Source organism: Rhinopithecus bieti, unplaced genomic scaffold, assembly GCF_001698545.2.
Source record: "Rhinopithecus bieti isolate Rb0 unplaced genomic scaffold, ASM169854v2 scaffold_4553, whole genome shotgun sequence".
NCBI lineage: Eukaryota > Metazoa > Chordata > Mammalia > Primates > Cercopithecidae > Rhinopithecus > Rhinopithecus bieti.
Window position 1 is genome coordinate 188,762 of NW_016804694.1, and position 7,293 is coordinate 196,054.

At 48.9% G+C, this 7,293-nt stretch overlaps 1 protein-coding gene across 2 annotated transcripts in view; it reads right to left on the reverse strand.

The window, feature by feature from the left end:
* Positions 1–1,433, reverse strand: part of TULP1 (TUB like protein 1) — a 20,701-nt gene extending 19,268 nt beyond the window's left edge. For both annotated transcript variants that reach the window (XM_017870076.1, XM_017870075.1), the window contains exon 1: positions 1,341–1,433. The gene's annotated coding sequence lies outside the window, so the exon portion shown is untranslated. The remainder of the gene's footprint in view (positions 1–1,340) is intronic.
* Positions 1,434–7,293: the final 5,860 nt, after the last annotated feature.

The window sequence follows — 7,293 nt, forward strand, 5'->3', positions numbered from 1 at the left end:
TTTGTTTGTTTGTTTTGTTTGTTTTTGTTTCATATGAATTTTAAAATAGTTTTTTTTCTGTTAAGAATCTTTTTGGTAATTTGATAAAATAGCATTAAATCTGTAAATTTTTATTTATTTATTTATTTTTTGAGACGAAGTTTTGCTCTTGTCGCCCAGGCTGGAATGCAATGGCGTGATCTTGGCTCACTGCAACCTCTGCCTCCCGGGTTCAAGCGATTCTCTCCTGCCTCAGCCTCCCGAATAGCTAGGATTACAAGCGTGTGCCACCATGCCTGGCTAATTTTTGTATTTTTAGTGGAGATGGGGTTTTACCATGTTGGCCAGGCTAGTCTCAAACTCCTGACCTCAGGTGATCCGCCCGCCTCGGCCTCCCAAAGTGCTGGGATTACAGGTGTGAGCCGCTGCACCCAGCCTGAAGGATCTTGAAGTCTAGAAAAGAGAATGTTCCAGGCACAAGGCACAGCATGTGCAAACTGTTACCAGGCAGCAAAGAACTTGGCACACTGGAGCAGGACTGCCCCCTGGACCGGGACAAGAGTGGCCCTGACTGCAACCTGCACTTCAGAGGGCTCCTGAGACTTGCAAATGCCAAACAGACACATTGCTAAGAACTGTCTCACAGTTGGGCACGGGGGCTCACGCCTATAATCCCAGCACTTTGGGAGGCTGAGGTGGGCAGATAACTTGAGGTCAGGAGTTCAAGAGCAGCCTGGCCAACATGGTGAAACCCCGTCTCTACTAAAAATACAAAAATTAGCCAGGTGTGGTGGTGGGTGCCTGTAATCCCAGCTACGCAGGAGGCTGAGACGGGAGAATCCTTGAACCCGGGAGGTGGAGGTTGCAGTGAGCCAAGATTGCGCCATTGCACTCCACCCTGGGCAGCAAGAGTGAAACTTCGTCTCAAAAAAAAGAAAAAAAAAGGACTAAGGACTGTCTCACGAGGGGTCTGGGGCTTAGTGCTGACCTGGCAGGACTATAAGAACATCCACCCTCTGGCCGGGTGCGGTGGCTCACGCCTGTAATCCCAGCACTTTGGGAGGCCAAGGCAGGTGGATCACAAGGTCAGGAGATCGAGACCATCCTGGCTAACACGAGGAAACCCTGTCTCTACTAAAAATACAAATTAACTCGGTGTGGTGGCGGGTGCCTGTAGTCCCAGCTACTCGGGAGGCTGAGGCAGGAGAATGGTGTGAACCCTGGAGGCGGAGCTTGCAGTGAGCCGAGATCACGCCACTGCACTCCAGCCTGGGCGACAGAGCGAGACTCCGTCTCAAAAAAAAAGAACATCCACCCTCTGACACAGCTCAGGCCCCAGGGACGCTTCTCCAGTTTCTCACCTTCTGTCCTCAAAACCACAGGTAAACCTGGGTGTGGTGGCGCATGCTGGTGCAGCTACTCAGGGGACTGAGGTGGGAGGATTGCTTGAGCCCAAGAAGTCGAGGCTGCAGTGAGCTGTGATTACACCACTGCACTCCAGCCTGGGTGACAGAGCGCCACATTCTCTCTGAAAGAAAAAAAAAGATAGAAAGAAAACACAGGTACCTGCACCCAAATCTGGGAGAGGTATGCGGGTTGAGCTGCAGTGACGTCAGAGATGGAAACTACTTTGGAGTAAGGGGAGGATTTGAGCTGCAGAAGCTCTTAGGCGAAAGAAAAATTATTTCTCAGACCTTTCTTCTCAGGTTGCATGGGTGTGATGGATATTTACATAACAAGTGTCCATTTTCTTGCTTCTTTCCATGTTCTGGAGATTTTCATGTATTCATGTGCTATTCCTAACAGTTGCACATGGCAGCTGAGAAGCATCTGACAATACTCAACGACTGTTAAATTTGTATATATGTAACTCTCAACATATGTGACACATGATAGCACTTCTTTTTTTTTTTTTTTTTTTTTTTGAGATAGGGTCTTGCTCTGTCATCCAGGCTGGAGAGCAGTGGCCTAATCACAGCTTACTGTAGCCATGAGTTCCTGGACTCCAGCTATCCTTCCCCCCTTCAGCCTCCCAAGTAGCTGGGAATACAGGCGTGTGCCACCATGCCCAGCTAATTTTTGTATTTTTTTTTTTAAAGATGGGGTTTTTCCATATTGCCCAGGTTGGTCTTGAACTCATGGACTCAGGGGATTTCCTGCTTCAGCCTCCCAAAGTGCTGGGATTACAGGTGTGAGCCACCTTGCCTGGCCTGATAGCAATTCTTTATATTGACAACTAGAGGGACGTTGGAAGCTAATTTGCAAACAGTTTTTTTTTTTCTTTTTTTTGAGATGGAGTCTCGCTCTTGTCGCCCAGGCTGGAGTGCAATGGCACAACCTGGGCTCACTGCAATGTCTGCCTCCTGGGTTAAAGGGATTCTCCTGCCTCAGCCTCCTGAGTAGCTGGGATTACAGGCGCCCGCCACCACTCCTGGCTAATTTTTTGTATTTGTAATAGAGATGGGGTTTCACCATGTTGGTCAGGCTGGTCTCGAACTCCTGACCTCGTGATCCGCCCGTCTCGGCCTCCCAAAGTGCTGGGATTACAGGCATGAGCCACCATTCCTGGTCAAGTTTTGTTGTTCTAAAAATATTTAATAAGATGGAATTAAAATTTCAAAAAACCCAGTTGGGCATGGTGGCTTATGCCTATAATTCCAGCACTTTGGGAGACCAAAGCGGGCAGATCACCTGAGGTCGGGAGTTTGAGACCAACCTAGCCAACATGGTGAAATCCCATCTCCACTAAAAACACAAAAATTAGCTGGGCGTGGTGGCAGGCGCCTGTAATCCCAGCTCCTTGGGAGGCTGAAGCAGGAGAATCATTTGAACCCAGGAGACAGAGGTTGCAGTGAGACAAGATCACGCCACTGCACTTCAGCCTGGCCAACAGAGCGAGACTCTGCCTCAAAAGAACACAATAAAATAAAATTTCAAAAAACTCATTTGATTAAATTTTTGATATTAATTAAGCATAAGCCATATTTTGCCTTTTAATTTTAATACAAAATTTTGAATATGTTAAAAGAAAACTCACTTTTGAATGCATGTAAAAATTTTAATTTAAAAATGTCTTACTTTAGTCACTTTTCAGGAGAATGTATTCAAGTTTTTCATACTTTGATTGCAGTTCCATCTGTTTTCAGCCCTCAAGAACAAGTACAGGTTGGGATCATGATAGAAACAGGAAGTGCCAAAGTGGAGCTCAGAAAAGAAGAGAAAGAGGCCGGGCACAGTGGCTCATGCCTGTAATCTCAGCACGTTGGGAGGCCAAGGCAGGTGGATCACCTGAGGTCAGGAGTTCGAGACCAGCCTGACCAACATGGTGAAACCCTGTCTCTATTAAAAATACAAAAAATTAGCCAGGAGTGGTGGCAGGCGCCTGTAATCCCAGCTACACGGGAAGCTGAGGCAGGAGAATCCCTTGAACCCAGGAGGCAGACGTTGCAGTGAGCCCAGGTTGTGCCATTACACTCCAGCCTGGGCGACAAGAGCAAAATTCCTTCTCAAAAAAAAAAAAAAAAAAAGAATAGAAAGAAACTCTGAGGTTTTGGTGCAGCTACACTGATGAGCCGGTGAGCATGTGGAGGGAACTTAGGGGCAGTATAAGCGTCCAGATTTGGGTCAGGGGTGTGTTTAGGAACAGGAGGCAAGATTTTAGTTAAAGCGAGACTTCTGTTTAGGGATAAGATTCAGATCAGGAACAGAGATAACCTCTAGCACCTTTTGATTTGACATAGGTACTCCAGGCTTCCAGAAAAACAGGCTTGAGGCTCTATAATTATACCCTGTTTGGCCTAAAAATTACATTTCTGGCTGGGTGTGGTGGAGCACGCCTGTAATTACAGCACTTTGGGAAGCCAGCGCAGAGGGATTATTTGAGGCCAGGAGTTCCAGGTCAGCCTGGGCAACATAGCAAGACCCTGTCTCTATTAACAACAACAACAACAAAAATCAGTTTGATCACTGGCATTAGTTCCCAGACTTAATTCCATATGAATTTTATCTGTTTCCTAAAGTGAAACCTACTTTTAGAAGATGAAGATTTGCTACCACCAGCAATGCTGACACTGATCAATAATGTCTCCTAACACACGTCAGGCACAGCGTGTACCCAGTGTTCTCAGTTCATCCTCACAGCACACTCACATATCTGTGGCTCAGAGAAGTTAAGTAACTTGCCCAAGGTCACACAGCCAGTGTAGTGGAGCCATTCCACGACCAAGCACCCACTATGTGCCTGTCTAGTTTTACTTGTGTTATTTCTAGTCCCTATGGAAACTTCAAAAGGCAAGCAGGTACTTCACCTCTCTGTGCCTCTGTTTTTCTAGTCCATAAAATGGTGATGACATTTGTAATCTTGTAATCAACTTTATGGAAATTGTCGTGAAAATTGAATAGATTGAAACATGTGCAGTGCTTAGCACAGTGCTGGCCACAGAGCAAGTATCCTATGAATGTCAGCTATGTGCTGTTTTACCCTCATTTCACCACTAAGGAAATGGAGGCCCAGGTCCCTGAAGGAACTCTATCTCAGGCCTCCAGGGCTTAGCTTACCTGGCACAGAGGTGAAAGGAGGGGACTTTGGAGAAAGTTAAAGGCGAGTGGTTTTGCCTAGAAACAGACCCAGTGTCCCACTTCCCCAAGTTTCTGCTGGGTGGCCTTGGGCAAGCATTCCCCCGCTCGGAGGCTCCAGCCTGGGCATCAGTGTCTCAAACTGGCACTTTTGCATCTCAAAAGGATCCATGCAGGTGGGCGCATCAGAAATAGGAACTGCGGTCGCCTGAGGGTGTGTCCGGGCTCTTGTGAAATAGAAAGTAGGGCTGAGCTGTGATCGGGCTGGTGCAGGCTTCAGTTTTGTCCAGGTTGTGTTGTTACATCACATAGCCCCTGGCCGACTGTTCTAAATGGAATTTTCTCTAAGGGAACCCTAGGAGTCCAGTGCCAGGGTTCTTGTGTTATCCTTGCTTCTTGGAGGCTCAGAGAGGTTAAGTCACTGTCCGGGTCTCCCAGGTGGGTAGTGATTGAGTGGGATTCGGGCAGATTCTCTGAGCTCAGATCCCAGGCACTGCCCAACTTTGGCCCGCAGAGGGGCTTCTCAATTGTTGGTCGGACAAAGCCCTGGGTGGCTGCTGGGCACTGGCTGCAGGAGCTGGAAATGCAAGCAAGCCCAGTCTTTGCCCTCATGGAGCTCACAGCCTGGGAGATGAGTGTTGCTGGTGGGCGTGTACAGAGAATAAAACAAGGATACTCATGTCTCCTCCAGAGAGGAATCTGGGCCGGGCTGGGTGGCTCACGCCATAATCCCAGCACTTTGGGAGGCCAAGGCGGGTGCATCACCTGAGGTCAGGAGTTTGAGACCAGCCTGGCCAACATGGTAAATCCCCGTCTCTACTAATAAATACAAAAATTAGCCAGGTGTGGTGGCAGGCACCTTAATCCCAGCTACTTGGGAGGCAGAGGCAGAAGAATTGTTTGAACCCCGGAGGCGGGGGTTGCAGTGAGCTGAGATCAAGCCATTGCACTCAAACCTGGGGGACAAGAGTGAGACTTCTCTAAAAAAAAAAAAAGAAAGAAAGAAAGTGGAATCTGGACTGGGCATAGTGGCTCACGCCTGTAATCCTAGCACTTTGAGAAGCTGAGGCAGGTGGATCATTTGAGGTCAGGAGTTCGAGATCTGCCTGACCAACATGGTGAAAACCCTATCTCTACTAAAAATACAAAAATTTGCCAGGAGTGGTGATGCATGCCTGTAGTCTGAGTTACTCAGGAGGCTGAGGCAGGAGGATTGCTTGAGCCTGGGAAGTGGAGGTTGTAGTGAGCTGAGAGTGCACGCCAGCCTGGGCGATGGGAGTAAAACCCTGTCTCGCAAAAAAAAGAAAGAAGGTGGAATCTGACAAGTGATGCTACTGGGGGACTCCATGGCTTTTCACAGAATCCATGTGAATCTGAGCTGGCCCCAGCAGAGTCAGGAATCCCTGGGTAGACACGGTTCTTCCCTCTGCTCACACATGCCCAGGCATAGGCTGTTCGCTGTCTTCTGAAGCCATCATGCTGCACAGGGACAGCTGCTTGGGAAGCTCTTCCACCCATGAGGCCAATTCTGTCTCAGTGCAGCACCCCTCTGTGGTCCACTGGGCCCCCCACAGTGGGATAGTCACAGTCTTAGTTCAGCCAGAGAGGGGCCTCCACCCTCCAAACCCCCAAGAACCCAGGGGTAGAAAGAGCAGCAGTCCCCTGGTCCTCAGTTCCTATACGCAGGGCAAGTGAACGGGGACCAGATCTGCAGATCTGTTTCTGTCTAGTCAGGCAGAGACCAACAGGAGAGATGGATGAGGGCTGGAGCCAAAGGACAGACAACGGGACAGGTCAGGCTGTTGTGGTGCGGAATGAGGTCCATTCAGTAGCTATTCATTGAGCCCCTACTGTATGCAGGGCGCTTCTAGGCACTCCACCCACAGCAGTGAACAAAACAGACCAAAGTCCCTGCCCCGAAAGACTCAAAAGATGTCCTTGAGCCTCTTCGTCCCATCTCTACTTCCCTCTGTGTTAACAGGAAAGGTGCCCACACACCTCCTGTGTCCGTGCCAGTCCCCCCAAGAGGGGCCTGACTGCCCTGCTTGCTTACCCTGGCTCAGTCGGTTGAGTCCAGTGATGGGAAACTCGGATTACTGACTGGATCCTGTGCCTGCCCCTGTGCCCGCTCTCTTTGATGGCTAGCCCCTCCCTACGGGACAGTGATCTTTCTAGAACGGAAAAGAGCTGTTCTCTTAATAATTGGCGAGTAGTCCAAACAGGGTGCGACTGATGAAATAGTAATGCTACTATTAGCAGTAGCAGTAGCTGTATTCATTGAGAGCTTGCTGGGTTCCAGGCACTGCTCTAAGTGCTTTATCTGCTGTATTAGCCTGTTTAATACTTAACAATTAGGCCCTGCAGGGTGGCTCATGCCTGTAATCCCAGCACTTTGGGAGGTTGAGGCAAGAGAATTGCTTGAGGCTGGGAGTTCAAGGCTGCGGTGAGCTAGGATCACACCACTGCGCTCCAGCCTAGGCAATAAAGCAAGACCCCAACTCAAAAGACAAAACAAAAAAACAAACAAACAAACAAACAAAAACTCGACAATTTTACACGACACTTGCTACAGTTTTCATACCTGTTTTACACTGGAGGAAACTTCATGGAAATGTGCAGTCACTTGCTGAAGGTCAGTACGCAGCAGAGTCTCCCTCCAGAACCCCGCAGGAGCCAGCCTACCAGTGCAGGAGGATCAGAGCCCCTGCTGCAGGCTGGAGGCTGTCCCGAGGTGCACAT